Below are 23,844 nucleotides of genomic sequence, written 5' to 3'. Positions count from 1 at the left end.
GAGTTCCATCACATCCACTAGCTTTGTTCGTAATGATGCTTTCTAAGGCCCACTTGACTTCACATTCAGGATGTCTGGCTCTAGGTGAGTGATCACACCATTGTGGTTATCTGGGTCATGAAGATCTTTTTTGTACAGTTCTTCTGTGTATTCTTGCCACCTCTTCTTAATATCTTCTGCTTCTGTTAGGTCCATACCATTTCTGTCCTTTATCGAGCCCGTCTTTGCATGAAATGTTCCCTTGGTATATCTAATTTTCTTGAAGAGATCTCTAGTCTTTCCCATTCTGTTGTTTTCCTCTATTTCTTTGCACTGATTGCTGAGAAAGGCTTTCTTATCTCTCCTTGCTATTCTTTGGAACTCTGCATTCAGATGCTTGTATCTTTCCTATCCTTTGCTTTTTGCTTCTCTTCTTTTCACAGCTCTCTGTAAGGCCTCCCCAGACGGCCGTTTTGCTTTTTTGCATTTCTTTTCCATGGGGATGGTCCTGATCCCTGTCTCTTGTACAATGTCAGGAACCTCCATCCATAGTTAATCAGGCACTCTGTCTATCAGATCTAGTCACTTAAATCTACTTCTCTCTCCCACTGTATAATCATAAGGGATTTGATTTAGGTCATACCTGAACAATTGAAGTCTAATAATTGCAGACAGGAATATATATGAAAATTTGAAAGGGAGTAAGATTTTACAACATGTTTTAGGTATATACCAAACTTTTTTTAAAGTGCAAAGGGGAGGAAGAAAAGAGGAAAAGGCGGAACTAAATGCAGTAACTGGGACACAGTTGAGATAATTTGGGATGGAGATGGGGAACGAAGCAAGTACAAAAACTTCAGAAAAGCATGGAAGTGGTTAAGTAAAAATAGCGTAGGATGAAGAAAGGAAAACTTAGAAGGTGATGCTGAATAATAAGATCATCTTTAGTGTTTCTTTATTCATCAGAAGAAAGTCACTTAAAAATCCGTAAAAAGTGCTTCTGAGAAGGCAAGGATCAGAGACTGTTTCAGACAGCTTTAATTTAGAAAGATCTCTTTGGAAGGGCTCTACTGAAAGTGATTCTGGATTATCTCCCATTAACGCTAAATCATTAGGAACAAAAGATTTCTGGGAAGCAAAATACTTTAAGGGATTACTGATTTGGTTAATTAGATCTGCTTGGACTTAATGAGTTCATACCCCCTTGGTGGTTTCAGTTGGGTCACTGAGTTTCATTCCTGAGGAAAATCTGTTGTCAGGCAGCAGAGTAATGACAGTCAGGCCTAAAATGGCACATGAGCTGGTAGCGACTTTAAATATCAAACAGTACAATGTGTTGAAACATGATAACTGGAGCATTTCAAAGGCTAAGGCCTTACGTAAAACCTTTAATGTCAGGGAGTAATATATTATGAAATGTCATGCTTGGATTTTAAGAGTGAGACAATGACAGAGTCCTTTTTAATAAAATACTCTATTCAAAGTAATATACATTTCAGTATTGCTCATATGCATCAAAATAGATTCAATTTCATTTACTCCCCAAAGGGGAATAAGAAGGACATATACTAATTTTCTTCTTTTTATCTCGCTCCCAATTGATAATATTGTCAGTAGGAAATAAATCTACTCTGTAATAGGAGATTTGTACTGCATATGAATAAAATTTCCAAAACTTTAAAACAATATTAAAGTTTTTTACTTTAAGTGAATAAATAATAATGATGTAGAATGTCCTGAAGGTAAAGGGATATTTCTATAGCCAGTGTGAAAGGAGTGCGTTTGTATGCAATATACACTTCTAATTAACAATGGTGTTCAGTGTGATGACATACACATTCATAGGAAAAAATGCTTTTTATTCATGACATTCTGTGGTTTAGTTTTATTCTTTATAAATTTGCAATATCAACACTTTGATAGGGAATGAAAATATACTTTATAAACATTTTATAGAATTATATCCTACTATATAGATAACTTGGAGAAAATTTACCCTTTTAACCTTGTGAGGGCTGTTTTTATTGCATTAAAGTATATAGATACCTGGTGAAAATTCGACAGTCCTAATAGCATTGTGGCATTATAATTTCTTTTAGAAGTAATATTTACCTCTCAATCTAGAAAGATCTTCTAGGATTTACTCTTCCAGGATTTACTCAAATCATTTCATAAATTTCTTTTACAAATGAGTAGGCTTAGTACTTTGGCCACCTCATGTGAAGAGATGACTCATTGGAAAAGACTCTGATGCTGGGAGGGATTGGGGGCAGGAGGAGAAGGGGACGACAGAGGATGAGATGGCTGGATGGCATCACTGACTCGATGGACGTGAATCTGAGTGATCTTCCGGAGTTGGTGATGGACAGGGAGGCCTGGCATGCTGGGATTCATGGGGTCGCAAAGAGTCGGACACGACTGAGCGACTGAACTGAACGGAAGCTTAGTTTTACGATGAGAATCAATTGATCTTCTGGATCTTAATTGGCACAGGTCTTATTGAAATTACAATGGCCATAGCTATCTTGTATCTTATTTTTCTTTTGCCCTTTACCATGCTCAGTTGTTAAGTTGCATGGGACTCTTTTGCAACCCCTTGGACTGTAGCCTGCCAGGCTCCTCTGTCCATGGGATTCTCCAGTGAGAATGCTGGAGTGGGTTGCCACTTGCTTCTGTAGGGGACCTTCCAGACCTAAGGATCAAACCTGTGTCTACTGCACCTGGTGCATTGTAAGGTGGGTTCTTTACCACTGCGCCACCTGGGTAGCCCCTGAAAAAAACTGTATGGTGGCTCAGATGGTAAAGAATCAGCCTGCAAAGCAAGAGACCTGAGTTCGATCCCTTGGTCAGACAGATCCCCTGGAGAAGGAAATGGCAACCCATTCCAGTAATCTTGCCTAGAGAATTTCATGAACAGAGGAGCCTGGTGGGCTACAATCTGTGCAGTGGCAAAGAGTGGGACATGACTGAGCAACTAACACTTTTTCATAGTTATCTTAGTTTAGCTCGATTGTAGAAACGTACCCTGGTAAAAATGAGTGAAGGCTCTTAAGTGAAATAAGAATAATTAAAATATGCTTTTGTTCATGCTTTATCAAAATCTTCAAAGAGGTGGTTGAGGCATCAGGCAATCTCATCTAAAAAGTGATATAATAAGATAATCTAGCTTGTTAAAGTAAAAGTGGTATAAGGTCTTGCTGGCTTGTTGCCTTCAACTCTGGTTCGAGGAATCCTAGTGTTGATTGTCTTCTCTGCCTGCTCATTTCCTTGACATTTGATAGTGACATCATGGATGAATAAGCTGTCTATATATTTTGTCCAGTGAAGGTGGATATCAACTGTTATCTGAAAGATAAATGTTAGGAGAGATGGATGTTCAGATAACTGTTTTGAACACAGTAGAGGTCATATGAAACAAAGCTCATGGATGTCATCTTGAGATCGCGTTTCTTTGTATTGTACAAAATCCTATGGATTTTTGACTATAATCCTTTTGTCTAATGAATACTACACTCCATCGTAATATTAATAGCTATAACATAATGAGTCATTATATAGTATTTTATAGTATTTTTTTGTAAGGAATTATCTAATAAACTGATTAAAAATGGCCAAGATGACAGTGAGACTAGTCTTGAAAAAAGTGTTCTATAAACATTGTTTATTTGTGGGCACATAAGTAGTATCTTTTTGGTCAAATATGTCTGTTCTGTTCAATCTATAAATATATTTGGACTCTCAGCCACATAAATTCTGCATCTTTACTTACAGTATTATCAGTGAAAATACTTCAAGAGTAGGTTCAGATAATATTTCCGCTGTAATGGCTCAGTAAAATCTAGCATGTGTATGGGCAGCGGTTCAAGGTTGAAGAAATCAAGCAGGCAGCTGTGGAAACAGTGATATTAAAATTCTTCAAGTGGGAGTGGAGGGGAGTCTGGAAAAACTAGCTGATACTACAGCTTCTTGTTGTAGCATGGAAGATGAAAGATTGGGGTGGTTACATACTATTCAGTGCGGAAATGAGAAGGGAATGAGACTCTGCTTTTTCAAACAATGAAGAAAATTCAGCTCAAATAAGGAAAATTTAAAATGTCAGGACTGTGTATTATTAATGATATTGAGCAGGTTTGCAGTTAATTCATATGGTTACATTTTGATATTTTTAAGACTGCAAGCAGGAAAGCTTGGAGAACCTACACCAACATTATTAAGGTTTCATGAAGTAAAGTCATTTACCTAGAGAATTTGAGGAAAGATATGTAAGAAAAGCTACTTAAAATATCCTCACATGTATTCATTTAAGCCAAGGGTAGAACAAATAGGAAGCTCTGACTAGACTGTGATTCTGTTTTTTAAAATCTATCTAGTGGAAAAATGGTTTTAGTGCTATGTAACTTTCAGTAATTTGATAAAGAGTTAGGAATTGCCTCCTAAGAGGCAACTTTATAGGGACTCTCTGTGTCTAGATTCAGGGTTCTAAACTTTTGTTTGAAACTGATTACCTATAAGATGCAATGCAAAATTCTAATCTCTCAAGATATTGTGGCAGTAAACAACAACTCAATGATATATTTAGTTCAGTTCAGTTCAGTTGCTCAGTCGAGTCCGATTCTTTGCTACCCCGGGAACTGCAGCATGCCAGGCCTCCCTGTCCATCACCAACTCCCAGAGTCCACCCAAACCCATGTCCACTGAATCGGTGATGCCATCCAACCATCTCATCCTGTCGTCCCCTTCTCCTCCTGCCCTCAACCTTTCCCAGCATCAGGGTCTTTTCCAATGAGTCAGCTCTTCGCATGAGGTGGCCAAAGTATTGGAGTTTCAGCTTCAGCATCAGTCCTTCCAATGAACACCTACGACTGATCTCCTTTAGGATGGACTGGTTGGATCTCCTTGCAGTCCAAGGGACTCTCAAGAGTCTTCTCCAACACCACAGTTCAAAAGCATCAATTCTTTGGCACTCAGCTTTCTTTATAGTCCAGCTCTCACATCCATACATGACCACTGGAAAAACCATAGCCTTGACTAGGCAGACCTTTGTTGGCAAAGTAATGTCTCTGCTTTTTAAAGTTCCCCTCAAATGTAAGAAACAAAATACATAAGCGGTCATGTTTTCTTCTATGTAGAATTCATTCTATAAAAATGATGATCTTCTATTATATGACTTTAATATTTATCCAGTTTAGAACAGATTTAGTACATTCCAGCCATACCAGTGCTGGAATTAAGTCTATAGTTTGTTTCTTACCATATCTGGTACTAAAAAAAATTACATAATGGTATGTTGCTAGATTCCATTCTACTTATGAGGTGATACTGCACTGGTATCAATAGGTTTCGTGAGATCCTAACAGTTAACCACTGAGCAAACCCATGTTCAATGAAAGGATATAATGGGAAATCAGGGCCTCTTTCACATTTTGAGACTATTGGCAATATCAAAACAGGGTTATAAAAATTGTGGATAATTTCATAAAATAATAAACATATATGTCAAACTATGAATGTGAATGTAGAAAATATTTCTCCTGAAGTTATCAAAATCCCCAAGCCCCTATTTATTTATAATGGCAGAAAACATGGTCTTGGTCAATTTATTATCTGACCTTAAATATGCATAAAGAAACTTTTGTATAGCTCAATTTAATTCCAATATCAAGTTTCTTTACCTTTAGGCATAAAATGTATTCAATTCTCATGTGTTATGGTGGTATCTAAAGCCTCTCTTTAGGGGGACAACATCTGTTTCATGTCTCAGCTTCTGTTCAATTGGCATAAAGTAAGATGTTCAGTTTTCCATTGTGTTCTCTGGTGTCTGCCCGCTTCAAGTTGGCATATGCTGAGAAGTACACATTTTAACCTGGGCTTCAAACTGCAGTCCGTGCTCATTTCCTCAGCCTACTTTTCTGAGTTGGAACCTGGTTGTCTGTCTTGGAATCCAATGACCTTGTCCTCTCCATTGAAACACCTGGGAGGTTCAGATGATTCCTCTCCTTTTTGAGGCTGATAGAAGATTATGAGTTGCTTTGGGCCATTGGTGACCATGAACAACCTTTTCAGCAATTTCTGCATTATTGCTTTTATTCCATTAGGTCATATTAAACAGTTTCCAAGGCATCATGTTTCTAGAAAGATACCAGGCACATTCTCGCCTCTGAGTATCTGAATTTTTAAGGAATATATTATGTACCTGATCGTGCTGCATTATCTGTCTCCTTTCCCTTTGGGCATAATCCTGGGGGGAGGAGGTGGTGATATACGCCAGATGACTTCAGAGAGACATGGCAAGCAAGAGCTTACTCTGGCTGCTGCTTCCTTTTCTGTCCCCAACTTGTGGATTCTTCAGTTTATGGTAGCAAAAATCTAACACTTAATGTTATCATTTATTCTTCTCAAATGTATTACCTGTGCAGATACTTGTTTCATCTTACTGTCTCTGCCAGAACTTTAACTTTTATTTTAAAGTGGAAAGGTCAAGGTCTGACTTTTTACACCCTGTTATGGGTAAGCTCGGAGAAGGCAATGGCACCCCACTCCAGGACTCTTGCCTGGAAAATCCCATGGACGGAGGGCCTGGTGGGCTGTAGTCCATGGGGTCGCTAAGAGTCAGACACGACTGAGTGACTTCACTTTCACTTTTCACTTTCATGCATTGGAGAAGGAAATGGCAACTCACTCCAGTGTTGTTCCTGCCTGGAGAATCCCAGGGACGGGGGAGCCTGGTGGGCTGCCGTCTATGGGGTCGCACAGAGTCAGACATGACTGAAGTGACTTAGCAGCAGCAGCATGGGTAAGCTGTGAGCTCACCTGTCCTGAGGTGAGAGGTCAAGGTTACCCTGGCTGTTTCCTCAAATGGATGTACAATCATGATTCAAAAGGGGATTACTGAAGTATAGAAGATACTTGAGCAATGTGAAAATATTCTCACCATATTTCCATTTACAGCTAAGCCTTTTTTCATAAGAACAAAATTTGTAATAGCTATAGAGTCCTAAAGTAATAGGAATAAAGTCATTAAGGGTAAAACCCAAAGTCTACATTCAAATCCTTTCCTGAATGCAAGGCCCAGGCAAAATTGTTATCCTGGGCATAAGTGTATCAGGTCTTGCCTTGAGCCGGTCAAACAGGAAAACAGAAGTACTGATATGGTAAACTGCACCAAAATCAATCTACTCCAAATCTTGTGAACATGATAAAAAATCAAACCCCGCACTAATAGAATTTGATGGCAAATCTTCAGAGAGAAAAATCTGAGAGGCTTTGTGCCGGAGTCCAGCTCCAGCAGCCAGGGAATCAGCCTGAAGGGATGAGCGGTGTCGGCGGGGGATGATGTAGCCTCTGACTCAAAGTACGGGACTACATTTTTATTTTAAGCTTCAGGTTTTCTTTTATACTTTGACAAAGTATAAAATGCTTTTGACAAAAGCATTAGGTCAGAGGTTTTGTCTCCAGAAATCATTACTGCCCCACAAACAGAGTTCCTGCTTCAGCGATTCTCTCAGAATTGGACTTCCCTGGTGGCTCAGACGGTTAAGTGTCTGTCTACAATGTGGGAGACCTGGGTTCGATTCCTGGGTTGGGAAGTTCCCTGGAGAAGGAAATGGCAATCCACTCCAGTACTATTGCCTGGAAAATCCCGTGGACAGAGAAGCCCCGTAGGCTACAGTCCATGGGGTCGCAAAGAGTCAGACACGACTGAGCGATCTTCACCGTAATCACCGTAATCTATTATCTACTTCCTCTTATGTGTCCTATACTTAACTTGTGATTACATTGTAACTCATGCTACATTCCTCAGTTTATTTCTTATCTTTCTAAATCCTGTTTGCCCCTAGCATCTTAATATGGTCTGTCGCCTAAAAAGGCTTCTAGCTATTCTTAATTATGCTGAAACCCTAAGCTCAGCAAACTTCTTTTGCGATAAACATTCCCTCACAAACAGGTCTCAGATAACAATCCTTCCCATGGCCTCAAGCTGCAGCCTACGTGCTCATCCTGGGACATTCTTTGTAAAAGTCCTTGAACAAATGTCAATGGTTACTTTATAGATTATTTTCTGGGAACAACTGCAGAAGGCTTTGTGCTTTCTCATGCTTCTCTCAAGAACAATAAGCACCCTAACATTCTTTCCTGCCAACTCATCCAAAGAAAGGAAAGAACAAGTCAGAATCACAAAACCTAACTCCTTCATCCCGGGACCGTGCCTGCAGGGTGAGGAGAGGGGGTTGAGGCCGTGCCTCCATTTTGTCAGTAATGCGTAACGTGGCTCCCGACAGCTTTGAGGTACACATAGGTCATCAAATTTTGCTAAGAGTTTACAAAGTCAAGGTTGGTGTTCTTGTGCAAAGTGGCATTTGTTATGTAAGAAGCAAGGTACATTATTTGAGGCTATCTGATTCACTGTTTGACAAAGCCAGTGAAGAAGAAAAATCTTCACGCTTTCATTTTCTTTTAGAAAGGCATTTTCCCTCTTATCTTTTTGTATGTATGCTCACCATTTAGTTTTTCAAGGGTTTTAGTTTTCCACTGTGATTAGATTGTCTGGAACAGTATAAACAGCTGGATTAGAAGAGTTAACCTGTTTTTCTTTGAACTTAAGATATTTGTATAACAGTCATCCAGCTTTTTAAAAAAATGTTTTGTTTTGTTTTTTAATTATAGTAAAGTCACAGCAAATAAGACACCGTTTTAACATATTTGGCTGTATGGTTCAGTGGCACTAAGTACATTCACATTGTTGTGCATCTCTCACCATCATCCATCTGAATTTTTCACTTTGCTAAACTGAAGCTGTTTCCTTTTAATACTAAATCTCCATTCCCCAACCCCAGCCCGTGGCATCTACCAGTGTACTTTCTGACTCTGTGAAACTGACTATTCTAGGTACCTCATGTAAGTGAACTCAGAGTGTTTGTGCATCTACTGTGTATTGGAATGCATTTTTAAAGGTTAACTTAATATATGTCCTACAAAGAGATTGTTCCTTTTTTCCTCTCTGTGCTGTACAGTAGGTTCTCGCTAGTTTTCTCTTTTATACATTATGAGAGGAAGAAGACAACGATGTCTGGGGCTTTCAACTATCTTTATATAGTCTCATTATTACTTATAAAATATACTGAGTAGAATCCCAGTTCCTCTGTAGAATGCACATTGTGGTCTCCTCTTCACTAGAAAACCCATTGATAACCTAAAGATCCAACATTATTACAACACTCTTCTCTTGATAGACCTAAACCCCATCTCCTGTAAGAAGAAATGTGAGCAGGTGATTCTTCATACAGCACAGGCAAAAATTAAACACTGTATGCAATCACATAACTCAGAGATCTTCTAAGCTTTCGGTATTATATTCCTTTATTCATATGTCTTTGCTTCTTTTTTCCTTTATTTCCCTTTTCCTTCTATATATAATTGGACTTTAAATTCAGGATTGTATCCATGCTATGAACCCATATCAGTAAAAAAAAGTGTGATTTTTTTTTTAAATGGAGGTATGGTAACTCAGTAATATGGATGTATCATGTTATTTTTAAACCACTTTCTAATATGTGATATTCGTGTGTGGTGAACTGTGGTGTTGGAGAAGACTCTTGAGAGTCCCTTAGACTGCAGGGAAATCCAACCAGTCCATCCTAAAGGAAATTAGCCCTGAATATTCATTGGAAGGACTGATGCTGGAGCTGAAATTCCAATTCTTTGGCCACCTGATGCGAAGCGCTGACTCATTGGAAAAGACCCTGATCCTGGGAAAGATTGAGGGCAGGAGGGGACGACAGAGGATGAGATGGTTGAATGGCATCACTGACTCAATGGACATGAATCTGAGTAAACTCCAGGAGTTGGTGATGGACAGGGAGGCCTGGCGTGCTGCAGTCCATGGGGTCACAAAGAGTTGGACACAACTGAGCGACCAAACTTAACTGAATACTTGATATTCAGAATATTTCCAATTATTATAAATAGATCTGTAAATACACTCTTATTTGTGCATTTTTCTAATTAGTTTTTTGGGATAACTTTCAGGATTTGGAACTAGTAGGTTAGCATCAAGAGTGTCTTTATGATCTTTGATATATATATATACGTGTGTGTGTGTATATATATATATATATATATATATATATGGTATATATTAAGTTGCTCTCCAGAAATTTTGTACAGGTTTAAACTTCTCCAGGATATAATTACTTTAAGTATTGAAGTTAAATGTCTCTTCAGGTCAGCATTCTGCCTGCCAGAGGAAGAGAATCTTTTACTAGGATTTTGTGGAATAATTCATAATTCATATGCTACTGATTACTATTGTGTTTCATTAACCTATACCTAGCATTTTGTTTGGGGGAGGGCCTATGCGTTATACGAGGAGAGACGTTAGTTTTTGTCTCTGTTTCCTTAAAAACAGAAGTACTGTTTAAATGAAACATAAATAACTCACATATACACACAAACACATGTCATCCCTATCTACACTCTTAGCCTTCTGAGATTATTTCAGAGACTTTCAGAGCTTCTGACTGTTCAGGAAACAGTTACATTCTGTGCTCAAGTTTTATATAGCTCCTGAAATGCTCTTACTCGGTTGAAGTCCTTCCCTTAATATTCATGCTTAATTCAAATTCATTTCCTTGGCAAAGCTTACCAAGAGATCCTCTTTCAGTTATATTGTTAGAATCAGTTACTTTTTGCTCTATTTTTCTTCTGGTCATACCTTTCATTCATCTGATTAAAGACTGACTTTCAAAGTTTTCTATAACTGGATTCAGTTCAGTTCAGTTCAGTCGCTCAGTCGTGTCCAACTCTTTGCGACCCCATGAATTGCAGCACGCCAGGCCTCCCTGTCCATCACCAACTCCTGGAGTTTACCCAAACCCATGTCCATCAAGTCGGTGATGCCATCCAGCCATCTCATCCTCTGTCATCCCCTTCTCCTCCTGCCCCCAATCCTTCCCAGCATCAGAGTACAACTGGATTATAACTTATCAAATAAAGTATTGAAGGTTGTATTCACAACACTGTCTCTCCCAGGACTTTGTATGGCTGATGTGTTAATTGGATTGAGTAGAAATAACATAAAGAGATGTGGTATCTGTTTAGTAAAATCCATCTATTTAGGTCTCCATCTGTCATGTCGCATGAGAGGAACTAATTGCATCTTATGCAACAGTATAGGTTAAGGAATAGGCTTTACTGGGAAAAGGAAAATTTCATATAGAGAAAGGAAAGCATGAGTTTCCGTGATCCCCACATCATGTGGTTGAGAACCATGCAAAGGATGGGGAACAGCTGTGTGGGTGTGGATTCTGATGGACAGACCTCACCCCCACTTTAGTTCTGAGAACCACCTCATCTGTGGAATAAAACATACCCGGCAGTCTGAATTTAGTGTATGGCTCTTTAATAAGTTACCTGGGAATGCTAGCTGCTCAAGACCAGGATTCTTTGAACCAGTAGGGTATTGTGGCCCTTCATACTGGGGGAAGGGAAACACTGGTCCCTTTGGAAACTGAGTTTAGGTGCAGTCCCTTTGGAAACTGAGGCTTCTCTGATGGCTCAGACAGTAAAGAATCTGCCTGCAATATGGGAGACCTGCTTTTGACCCTTGGGTTGGGAAGATCCCCTGGAGAAGGGAATGACAACCTACTCCAATATTCTTGCCTGGAGAATTCCATGGATAGAGGCTATAGTCTGTGAGGTCGCAGAGTCAGACACAATGAACAACTAAGGTTCCTTATACAGGCAAGCCAGACTGGGCTTCCTGGTCATTTTCAGATCACTCCACTCATCGTTCCATCAACCATTCCCCTTCATGTAGGACATTTTTCAAGGCATATACCAATCACCCTTCTATCTGTTATCCTTATGTTTACTTGTTTTCCAGCAACATTCAAGTGTATTACATGTTCAGTTCAGTTCAGTTCAATCAGTCGTGTCTGACTCTTTGCGACCCCATGAATCACAGCACTCCAGGCCTCCCTGTCCATCACCAACTCCCAGAGTACACCCAAATTCATGTGCATTGAGTCGGTGATGCCATCCAGCCATCTCATCCTCTGTTGTCCCCTTCTCCTCCTGCCCTCAATCCCTCCCAGCATCAGGGTCTTTTCCAATGAGTCAACTCTTCACATGAGGTGGCCAAAGTATTGGAGTTTCAGCCTCAAATCAGTCCTTCCAATGAACATCCATGACTTATCTCCTTTAGGATGGACTGGTTGGATCTCCTTGCAGTCCATGGGACTCTCAAGAGTCTTCTCCAACACCACCGTTCAAAAGTATCAATTCTTCGGTGCTCAGCTTTCTTTATAGTCCAACTCTCACATCCATACATGACCACTGGAACAACCATAGCCTTGACTAGACGGACCTTTGTTGGCAAAGTAATATCTCTGCTTTTTAATATGCTGTCTAGGGTGGTCATAACTTTCCTTCCAAGGAGTAAGCATCTTTTAATTCCATGGCTGCAATCACCATCCACAGTGATTTTGGAGCCTGCAAAAATAAAGTCTTACACTGTTTCCACTATTTCCCCATCTATTTGCCTGAAGTGATGGGACCGGATGCCATGATCTTAGTTTTCTGAATGTTGAGCTTTAGGCCAACTTTTTCACTCTCCTCTTTCACTTTCATCAAGAGGCTTTTTAGTTCTTCTTCACCTTCTGCCATAAGGATGCTGTCATCTGCATATCTGAGGTTATTGATATTTCTCCTGGCAATCTTGATTCCAGCTTGTGCTTCCTCCAGGCAAGCATTTCTCATGATGTACTCTGCATAGAAGTTAAATAAGCAGAGTGACAATATACAGCCTTGACATACACCTTTTCCTATTTGGAACCAGTCTGTTGTTCCATGTCTAGTTCTAACTGTTGCTTCCTGACCTGCATATAGGTTTCTCAAAAGGCAGGTCAGGTGGTCTGGTATTCCCATCTCTTTCAGAATTTTCCACAGTTTATTGTGATCCACACAGTCAAAGGCTTTGGCATAGTCAATAAAGCAGAAATAGATGTTTTTCTGGAATTCTCTTGCTTTTTAAATCCAGTGGATGTTGGCAATTTAATCTCTGCCTTTTCTAAAACCAACTTGAACATCTGAAAATTCACGGTTCACGTATTGCTGAAGCCTGGCTTGGAGAATTTTGAGCATTCCTTTACTACATTGTGAGATGAGTGCAATTGTGTGGTAGTTTGAGCATTTTCTGGCATTGTCTTTCTTTGTGATTGGAATGAAAACTGACCTTTTCCAGTCCTGTGGCCACTGATGAGTTTTCCAAATTTGCTGGCATATTGAGTGCAGCACTTTTACAGCATCATCTTTCAGGATTTGAAATAGCTCAACTGGAATTCCATTACCTCCACTAGCTTTGTGCGTAGTAATGCTTTCTAAGGCCCACTTGACTTCACATTCTAGAATGTCTGGCTCTAGGTGAGTGATCACACCATCGTAATTATCTGGATCGTGAAGCTCTTTCTTGTACAGTTCTTCTGTGTATTCTTGCCACCTCTTCTTCATATCTTCTGCTTCTGTTAGATCCATACCATTTCTGTCCTTTACCGAGCTTGTCTTTGCATGAAATGTTCCCTTGGTATCTCTAATTTTCTTGAAGAGATCTCTAGTCTTTCCCATTCTGTTGTTTTCCTCTATTTCTTTGCATTGATCGCTGAGGAAGGCTTTCTTGTCTCTCCTTGCTCTTCTTTGGAACTCTGCATTGAAATGGGAATATCTTTCCTTTTCTCCTTTGCTTTTTGCTTCTCTTCTTGTCACAGCTCTTTGTAAGGCCTCCTCAGACAGCCATTTTGCTTTTTTGGATTTCTTTTCCATGGTGATGGTCTTGATTCCTGTCTCCTGTACAATGTCACGAACCTCCATCCATAGTTCATCAGACAGTCTGTCTGTCAAAATCTAGTCCCTTAAATCTATTTCTCAATTCAACCTTATAATCATAAGGGATTCGATTTAGGTCCTACCTGAATGGTCTATTGTTTTTCCCTACTTTCTTCAATTTAAGTCTTGAGAACTTTTCATGAACAGTATGAAAAGGCAAAATGATAGGATACTGAAAGAGGGACTCCCCAGGTCAGTAGGTGCCGAATATGCTACTGGAGATGAGTGGAGAAATAACTCCAGAAAGAATGAAGGGATCGAGCCAAAGCAAAAACAATATCCAGTTGTGGATGTGACTGGCGATAGAAGCAAGGTCTGATGCTGTAAAGAGCAATATTGCATAGGAACCTGAAATGTTAGGTTCATGAATCAAGGCAAATTGGAAGTGGTCAAACAGGAGATGGCAAGAGTGAACGTTGACATTCTAGGAATCAGCGAACTAAGATGGACTAGAATGGGTGAATTTAACTCAGATGACCATATATCCACTACTGTGGGCAGGAATCCCTTAGAAGAAATGAGTAGCCATCATGGTCAACGAAAGAGTCCGAAATGCAGTACTTGGATGCAATCTCAAAAATGACAGAATGATCTGTGTTCCTTTCCAAGGCAAACCATTCAATATCACAATAATCCAAGCCTATGCCCCAACCAGTAATGCTGAAGAAGCTGAAGTTGAATGGTTCTATGAAGACCTACAAGACCTTTTAGAACTAACACCCAAAAAAGATGTCCTTTTCATTATAGGGGACTGGAATGCAAAAGTAGGAAGTCAAGAAACACCTGGAGTAACAGGCAAATTTGGCCTTGGAGTACAGAATGAAGCAGGGCAAAGGCTAATAGAGTTTTGCCAAGAGAATGCATTGGTCATAACAAACACCCTCTTCCAATAACACAAGAGAAGACTCTACACATGGACATCACCAGATGGTCAACACCGAAATCAGATTGATTATATTCTTTGCAGCCAAAGATGGAGAAGCTCTATACAGTCAGCAAAAACAAGACCCAGAGCTGACTGTGGCTCAGATCATGAACTCCTTATTGCCAAATTCAGACTTAAATTGAAGAAAGTAGGGAAAACCTCTAGACCATTCAGGTGTTATAGGTTAGGTGCTGTGATAAATGAAGAAGAAATAAAAAGTAACATACTATTCACACATAAACTGCTTACTGTTCAGTGGAGCTCTGTTCTAATGTAATTGATTCAGAAAACAAGCTTTGGAAGTTTTTATGCCTAAAATAGAATTATATTAGTTTTCTAAAAATAGTAACTTAGTCAAATAAACATGGAGAATAAAGTCAGTTGTGGCTTTATAAGATGGAAACATTACAAGTATTAATTTGCTAAACAGCCATATCTATGAATATAACCCATCTTTCCTAACAATTTTGCTCTTTTCTTAAATGATGAGTCCCCTTTTAACTTTAAACTCTTGCCCTCTCCCTGGGGATCCTCCATGTAAGTTCAAGAATTATAGAGATATATAGTCATTTATGAAATGAAAACTAAAATCATAATACTCATATCCATTTGTTTCTATGAATTTGCAAGGACTAAAAATAATGAGATACATGAAGACAAATTATTTACAGTAATAAAACTTTATATACTAAGATTCCATTGATGACCTTCTACCTATGATGAAACTCATTTGTAGTCTGGTTTCTCTGGGGTTTCCAACCCAAATGCTCAAAGATGAATCACACTGAGGTATGAGGCGTCCATATCTGCAACCCCTCGACTTCCTCGGTGGCTAACCTGATCCCAGTGGCACTCTGGGTAACAAAAATTAACTGTCTTTTCTCAGGTGTGACAAACAGGTTATTCCTGGGAGAGATTTACTAAAGAAAATGATAAATTCACTAATGTACACTTGAGGCCAAACAGAGTGAGAAACAACACATGGGCATTATTATGATCAAGATATATAAGGTAGGGTTACAACCAAACTCAACGGATTTAATACTTCTGATTTCAAACACTCAGTCTTTGTGAGCCTGTAGTTTACATCTTTTCTCTTGGGAGTAAATGAATGCCCTGTTTGGAGACTATCCCTAAGACCTGACCTCAGCTTCCCAGTACTTTTGAATAATTTGAACTAAGCAGTCAACTGCTCCTATAACTGACTGTTGTATATGTGAAAGATTCTGGCAAAATCAGGACTAAGAGGAAAGCTGGTATCTTTGATACATTGTCATTTTCTTCACTCAAGAGGCTTCTTCCTGTAAATGTTAGAAAATGAAAACAGTATTAGGAAAACTTGAAGTTTTTATGTAGAAATAGTTAAATTCTTTATAAAACACAGCTTCATTAATTTTTATAATCTCATTAACATTTTAAAAAAGAATCTATCAGTTCAGTCTCTCGGTCGTGTCCAACTCTTGGCAACCCCTTGGACTGCAACATGCCAGGCCTCCCTGTCCATCACCAACTCCTGGGGCTATTCAAACTCATGTCCATCAAGTCAGTGATGCCATCCAACCATCTCATCCTCTGTCGTCCCCTTCTCCTGCCTTCAGTCTTTCCCAGCATCATGGTCTTTTCCAGTGAATCGGTTCTTCACATCAGGTGGCTGAAGTATTGGAGTTTCAGCTTCAACATCAGTCCTTCCAATGAGTATTCAGGACTAATTTCTTTAGGATTGACAGGTTGGATCTCCTTGCAGTCCAAGGGACTCTCAAGAGTCTTCTCCAACACCACAGTTCAAAAGCATGAATTCTTCAGCACTCAGTTTTCTTTATAGTCCAACTCTCATATCCATACATGACTACTGGAAAAATCATAGCTTTGACTAGATGGACCTTTGTTGGCAAAGTAATGTCTCTGCTTTTTTTTTTTTTTTTAAAGAATAGATGAACATTAAGTAAGGTAGAATTTCTTCTCAGACAGTTTTCCCTGGACTTACCATTTGGTTTTGTTGTTGTTTCAGTTACTAAGTCATGACTGACTCTTTGCGACCCCATGGACTGTAGCCCTCCAGGCTCCTCTGTCCATGGGATTTCCCAGGCAAGAATACTGGAGTGGGTTGCTGTTTCCTTCGCCAGTGCGATTTGTTTCTGAGATTAAATTAAAAAATGATAAAAGATGAAGAAAATATACTGGTTAATTCAATATCTTGACAAAGTGAAAGGTACAGCTTGTACACTGGAGGACTGGTTGGTTCATTCCATCACCAGCATCTACGGGGTAGTGCTTGGCAGGCCCGTCAGGAGGCTAGTGAACCATTATTGTGAGATTGGACTTTTGTGCCAGCTTGCTGGACAGCCACAGCGATCGTCCCACCTCTGGCAAATCTGGGCCTCTATTTCAAATGCATTTATTCAGCGCACAGTATTCGGATCCAGACGACCAGATTACCTAGCTCACTGAATGACCTTAGCTAAGTTACTTAGCTGTCTGGTTTTAAGTTAATTCAGGTACAGAATGAAAGTAAGGGTAACTTCTACACCTTAAGCAAATTTAGCACTTAAAGCTACTCAGAGCATTTACTATGTAGAAGCTATTATGCTACATTTTGATTAAAAACTCTAAAGTGAAATGTAAAGATATGGGAGAGTGAAAACCTGCTTGGAAATTTGGGAAACTTTGCAAACAGTAGGGATAATAGGGCTTCCCAGGTGGTGCTGGTGGTAAAGGATCTCCCTGCCAATGCAGGAGACACAAGAGACACAGGTTCTATCCCTGGGTGGGGGATCTTCCCCACCCAGGAGAAGGGAGTGGCAACCCACTGCAGTATTCTTGCCTGGAAACTTCCATGCACAGAGGAGCCTGGCGGGCTACAGTCCATGGAGTCGCAAAGAGTTGGGCATGACTGAGCACACATCATAGGGATAACTAAGCTGACTCTGCCATGTTAGATCCAGAATTCTGCTTGTAAGGAGCAATGCAGGAGGCTGATAAAAACATACCAGAACTGAAGGTAGAAATAAAAAAAACTGTTGAAATAAAAGATAAAATTTTATTATCTGAATTAATATATGTATACTACTAAGCTCAGCATCCTGGTTCCAAATATTTCTTAGCTTGCTAGCTAGGTGAATTGCTTCAGTCCTGTCTGACTCTTTGTGACCCCATGGACTGTAGCCTGCTAGACTCCTCTGTCCATGGGATTCTCCAGGCAAGAATACTGGAGTGGGTTGCCATGCCCTCCTCCAGGGGATCTTGCCCACCCAGGGATGGAACCCGCATCTCTTATGTTTCCTGCATTGGCAGGCAGGTTCTTTATCACTAGCACCACAATATTAGTTCCATTCTTTCCCATTCTCACTCTTCTCTGGCCAGCATATGTGTTGAAAGAGGTTTAGGAGCGAGTCAAAGATAATGGTCCTTGAAAGAGGAACATGATTTCAGCATGATGGAGGAAGAACAGCCCTGATGGTGAAAAGCAAGTTCTCTTTAAATCTGCCAAGAAAGAAATAGCATGAAGGGAAATCATTAGAAAAATTTGACTTTGCCTGTTACCTTCTAGTATCACAGGTTTGTATGTGTGAGAAAATGTTACTGAATAAAAGATCTTAGTACAAGTGCTTGGGCATTAGATGTTTACCCATATTTAGTCATGTACGGCTAATACCTTGCATTGTGTGTGTGGAATTCAACAGAGGAGTGTGGTTATAAATATATATGAGTGGGCTAAGATATTAGATCATGCTAGAATGTATGCTGGATTAAAGTTGAAATTTACAGCAATGTAAAAAATGTGGGATAATGAGTAGAATTTTTAAATGTCTTGGAACACATAACTCATGTGCCTCTTCATTTATTTATATTCATGTCCAACATTTGTGTTAATGTAGGTAATTGTTATCAAATCACAATTTTAATTGAAATATAGTTGTATAATATTGGTAAGTTTAAAATGTACAAGGTGTAGATTTGATACATTTATATATTGCAGTATGATTAAGACTGTAGTTTTAGTTAACACTTGTATCCGATTACATAACTGTGTCTCTTCTGTGGTGAGAACAACTAAGATCTTGTCTCTAAGCAACTTTGAACTTCCTAATACATCATTGTTGTCTATAATCCCTAGATCTTTAGGACTTACTTTTCTATCACGTCTCTGCTTTAAACGAAGTGAAATTTTCTGGGTTTACATTTTATTTGTGTGTATTTATATTTTTCATTGTGCGTGAAAGTAAAGTCGCTCAGTTGTGTCCAACTCTTAGCGACCCCATGGACCACAGCCTACCAGGCTCCTGTGTCCATGGGATTTTCCAGGCAAGAGTACTGGAGTGGGTTGCCATTGCCTTCTCTGTAGCTTTTAGTAAGAAAAATCAAAATTGTATGTGCAGATTTCTAATCATTCAATTACTATTACTACTTTAAATGATGTTTATATAGATACTTTTGTTATAGTCTATTTATGTTGCCATTATAACATCGTAATAATGTTGTCCTGCTCCTGTTTTATCTGGAAGAACTTAAAGGCAAATAAAACTGATAATGAGCTCAGGCATATTTGTGTATAATTACTTAAATTTTTTAAACTGTAGAGATTTGCATCATTTCATGTATTTTATGCTTCTAAAGACTTTTAAATAAAGCATATTCACCTAACTGCCAGTTAATAAAACTAAATTTCAGAACAGATACTTTAGTTTTTGTTGACAGTTGAAACATTATTAAATATTAGGGGAAACAAGTAATCTTTGTTACAATACTATATCATTCACTTTTCCTATTAGGGGAAATAAGTAATTTTTGTTACAATACTGTATCATTCACTTTTCCAATGCTTAAATATTTGGTTTGTTTCTATTTTCCACTTCTATACTTTCTATGTTATCTACCTTAGCATTCTCTCTCATTCTTTACCGTATTCAAGCAGCAAGTTGAAGGCTTATGGAAAAGTATTTCATTGAGTGGTACAAACTTCCAATATACACAAAAATTATGAAATAAAGATGTTGTGTTCTTCAGTGAATTTGTAAGCAGTAAATCTACATCATTTAAGACAGGTTCTTCATGTATCTGATATAGGACCCTCTGCTTTTCACCATGCTAGACAAAATTGCTACCCACTTAGGGCACTCATTATGATGGAGCCTGGATGCAGTCCCCAATCTTCTCAGCCTGCGTCTCTGGGCAACCACTACCTATCAGGCAGAGCAGGCAAGTGACGGGAAGCCCATATGCTATCGTAGATTATCAGATGTGAATATCTTGGAGTTAATATTTTTTTCTTTCCCAAATGAATTAAAAGATGAGTTACTGCACAGCCAACAGGAACTAGGTAACTACTACTTTATCACTAATAGAGTTAAAGAATCCACCAACATTGAAGTGACTTCTATGAATTTGTGAATAGGGCATTATTGCCCTCATTTTCAAGGGGGAAATAATCTTCAAATATATGCATTTGAACTACAAGTTTCAGATGAAGAGAACGAAGTCATTGTTTCCCTGGAACTTAGAGCTCCTCTGTATATGCATATGCTTGCTCAGTCACTCAATTGATTCTGCCTCTTTGGGACCCCATGGAGTGTAGCCCTCCAGGCTCATCTGTCCATGGGATGGCAAGAATACTGGAGTGGTTTGCTATTTCCTTCTCTAGGGGATCTTCTGACCCAGGGATCAAACCCATGTCTCCTGCATTGGCAGGCAGATTCTTTACCACTGCACCACCTGGGAAATCTAGAGCTCTCCTGCAAGTACCTAAATATCAGGACATTTACTATAAATGGAATGTAATTGATAAAGTCTCTGTTCTTGGGAGCCAAATAGCCAATCACACAAGAGAGGAATTCTCTTTAGCTTTCCCTAATGACAAGGATATTGCTTCAGTTTCCTGGGTGGCTAGATACTTCTTGTCCATAAACGAATGTATAGTAATGGATCTTCCTTCCCAATTTGAATGCCACGTATTAAAAAGTTTTGGAAGTTGTGTTTCAAACTTGTGTTTTTTCAAAACACAAGTTGGCTTCTGTTCCTCTTCCTGGCTATGGTATTTTGTTTCCATCCCAGTATAGTCTTTATTTTTATTTTTTTTTAAATTTCTTTATTGGCTGCATGACTTTATTACGATTTCCAGGGACTTTAAATCATGTTTTTCTAAATAATTTCAAGCTATTATGGTTGTTTCACCATGGAAGTCGCCCTCAAAATTCCTCAAGCCACTATTGTTGACATCGTATTTTTGATTGAGTGTTTGTGTGTGTGTGTGTTGCAAGTGTATTGTTGGGACTCCTTTTTATTTTTGTAACTTTCTTTTACATATGGTAAATGAAGCTGGTAGTGATTTAAGTACTGATAGTTTCCTTTTAAAAATATGTTTAATGAAATAAATCAGATGAAGACAAATTTTGTATGTTATTGCTCATATGTGTAATCTAAAAAATAAAATGAATAAATAAATATAACAAAACAGAAGCAGACTTACAGATGCAGAGAACAAACAAATGGTTACCACTAGTTGGGGTTGGGAAGGAGTGAGCACCCCAGTATATTCTTATATCTCTTGCAATATGGAAGAGAATTCTGTGCTATCTGTGAATGGAGAAGGGCGTTTCCCTTGTTTTAATAACATGGTAATTGGCAGCGAAGTACAATGTACTTAATGAACATTACAGAAGAAATAGTTAATTTACTTTGAGACTTACTCTTAAAATTAAGTGTACCCACTGGGAATCTTTTGATCATGATTAAATTAGGAAACCCAGCAGATCTCTTAGGAAACAGGCTATAATTTATCAACGGCTCAAATTTTACATGGTTACTCAAATGGCTTTTTAGCAGACTATAGTTCCATTTAGAACTTGTGAAGGAAATTACAAGGATTTCTAAATGAAATTGTTTACAAGAGTGAGATGTCATACAGGGTCATTTCCTAGTACATTAAATTGAACCAAAGGATGATTTCAATTTTCCAAATGATGCTCCTTTAGCGATTTACTAACTTTAGTCTGAATTGAATGTGACTGTCCTGTGACAGATTACTGGCTGCTAATCTTGTTGATAGGGCACTTAATTACATGGTTCACATCTTTTAAGGTTCAGTTTCCATAATCATCTCAATGAATACTTTTCTTAGTGTATTTTGCATGTAAAAAGTGTGTAAGAATTCTATTTTATTTTTCATCGTGTTTAGATGCTTTTGACAACAAATAGTTACGTGCAAATGAAATTAGAAATATTGCTACTTTATTAAAATGATTGACTTGAGAACAAATTTTGCAGAGTTATTTTGGTCCTTCAAATGTGTAGCTATCAATACTTCACTTCTGGGGACTTCCCTCATGGTCCACTGGTTAAGACTCTGAGCTTCCATTACCAGGGGTACAGGTTCGATCTCTGGTCAGGAAATTAAGATCCCACATGCCACCCTGTGTGACCAAAAAATATAAAGAAACAAACAAAGCTCAGTACTTCACTTCTGTAGGGTGAGGGGCATTGTTGAGAGGAAAAACAGTGAACTGGAAGTTACTAAAAGTTTACTTAAGTGGAAGTTTACTGAAGGTCAAGATGGTTTATCTCTTTGATTCATTCTAACAACAGGTCTAATCCAATGTTATAACTATAGCAAGTTGTTAATACATTTTTTTAATGATGTAGTGATAGTCATCTGTGACTTCCTTCTAACAAACTGTTTGTTGCTTATCTTTACTTGCTACACATCTCAATAGGCATCATAATATACTGTTCTGGCTCACTAAGTTTTTTGAGCCCAGGCTGAAATAATATTTAAAAACTCTTAGGAATATAAGCTAGTTGTATTGGAAAAATGGAATTCAGGTGTTATTTTCATGTTTTTAGATGGTAGATAGGATTGAAAGTGCAGAAGCTTTATTCACATTATACCATTTTCTCTTTCAAGAGATTGAAGTTTGAATAGCCACTTCTCATTTTCCAGTTTGAAATGCTCAAAGTGTCAACTTATAACAAAACAGTGACTCATTAAACTACTTTTTTATTTTAATTAAAAAAAGTAGTGTTTGTAAACTAAATCACATGTTGGCCTAAATTATTACAGCCATGCAAGATAAAACAGAGTTCTAGAACTCCTCATGATGCAATTCGGGTTGTATAGCTCTTTCTTTCCTTGAAGCAGATCCAAACTGATATTTTTATTACCTAAAGCCACTCATTTTTGATTCCTGTACATGAGGAAGAGAGGAGAGGAGGCAAAAGCAACAGAGGGGAAAAAAAAATATGCCTGTTACCTTTCTACTCCATTATTTCATTTTTATTGTCCTCTCTCATCTGCTGCTGTAGCTGCTGCTGCTAAGTTGCTTCAGTCGTGTCCGACTCTGTGTGACCCCACAGATGGAAGCCCACCAAGCTCCCCCATCCCTGGGATTCTCCAGGCAAGAACACTGGAGTGGATTGCCATTTCCTTCTCCACCTCTCTCATCTACTATGGGACAATTCTGAATTAATTCCTTTACCTACTATATTCTAAGGAGCAGGGCTGACCGTGAGAAAGTCACTTGATAGTGAAGAGAGAATAGTATGCTTTCGTGTTTCTAATGTTTAAGGTACTGGGCCTTGGGCAGTTGGTCCCGGTCAAACTCAGTGTAGTCTCATGCTCTGAATCAAACCAGAAAAAGCTTCAAAATTCTTCCAGTTTTAAAGAAGAGACTAAGTTTAGAGTAATGGACCAGTGAAGAAGGGATGATACATAACTTTGATTTCCTTGACCCTGGGAAACACTTTATAAAAATACCTGATATTCTGTCTTATACTGAGCTGTAACACAGGAGATCTAGGTTTGATCCCTGGCTGGGGAAGATCCCCTGGAGAAGGAAATGGTAACCCACTCCAGTATTTTTGCCTGGAGAATCCCATGGACAGAGGAGCCTGGCGGGCTGTAGTCCATGGAGTCACAAAAAGTCAGACACCACTGAGTGACTAACAATTTCATTGCTTTCAACTTTCATAAGCATGTAATTTTTCCAGTTTTTTTTTTAACTACCTAGATGTTTGAGTTTTTTTCAACTTGATAAATGTAAAATTTAAGTTTCTAAAGCACCAGTGTAAAT

Source organism: Bos indicus x Bos taurus, chromosome 4 (assembly GCF_003369695.1).
Source record: "Bos indicus x Bos taurus breed Angus x Brahman F1 hybrid chromosome 4, Bos_hybrid_MaternalHap_v2.0, whole genome shotgun sequence".
Classification (NCBI taxonomy): domain Eukaryota; kingdom Metazoa; phylum Chordata; class Mammalia; order Artiodactyla; family Bovidae; genus Bos; species Bos indicus x Bos taurus.
Note: the sequence above shows the minus strand (reverse complement) of the source record.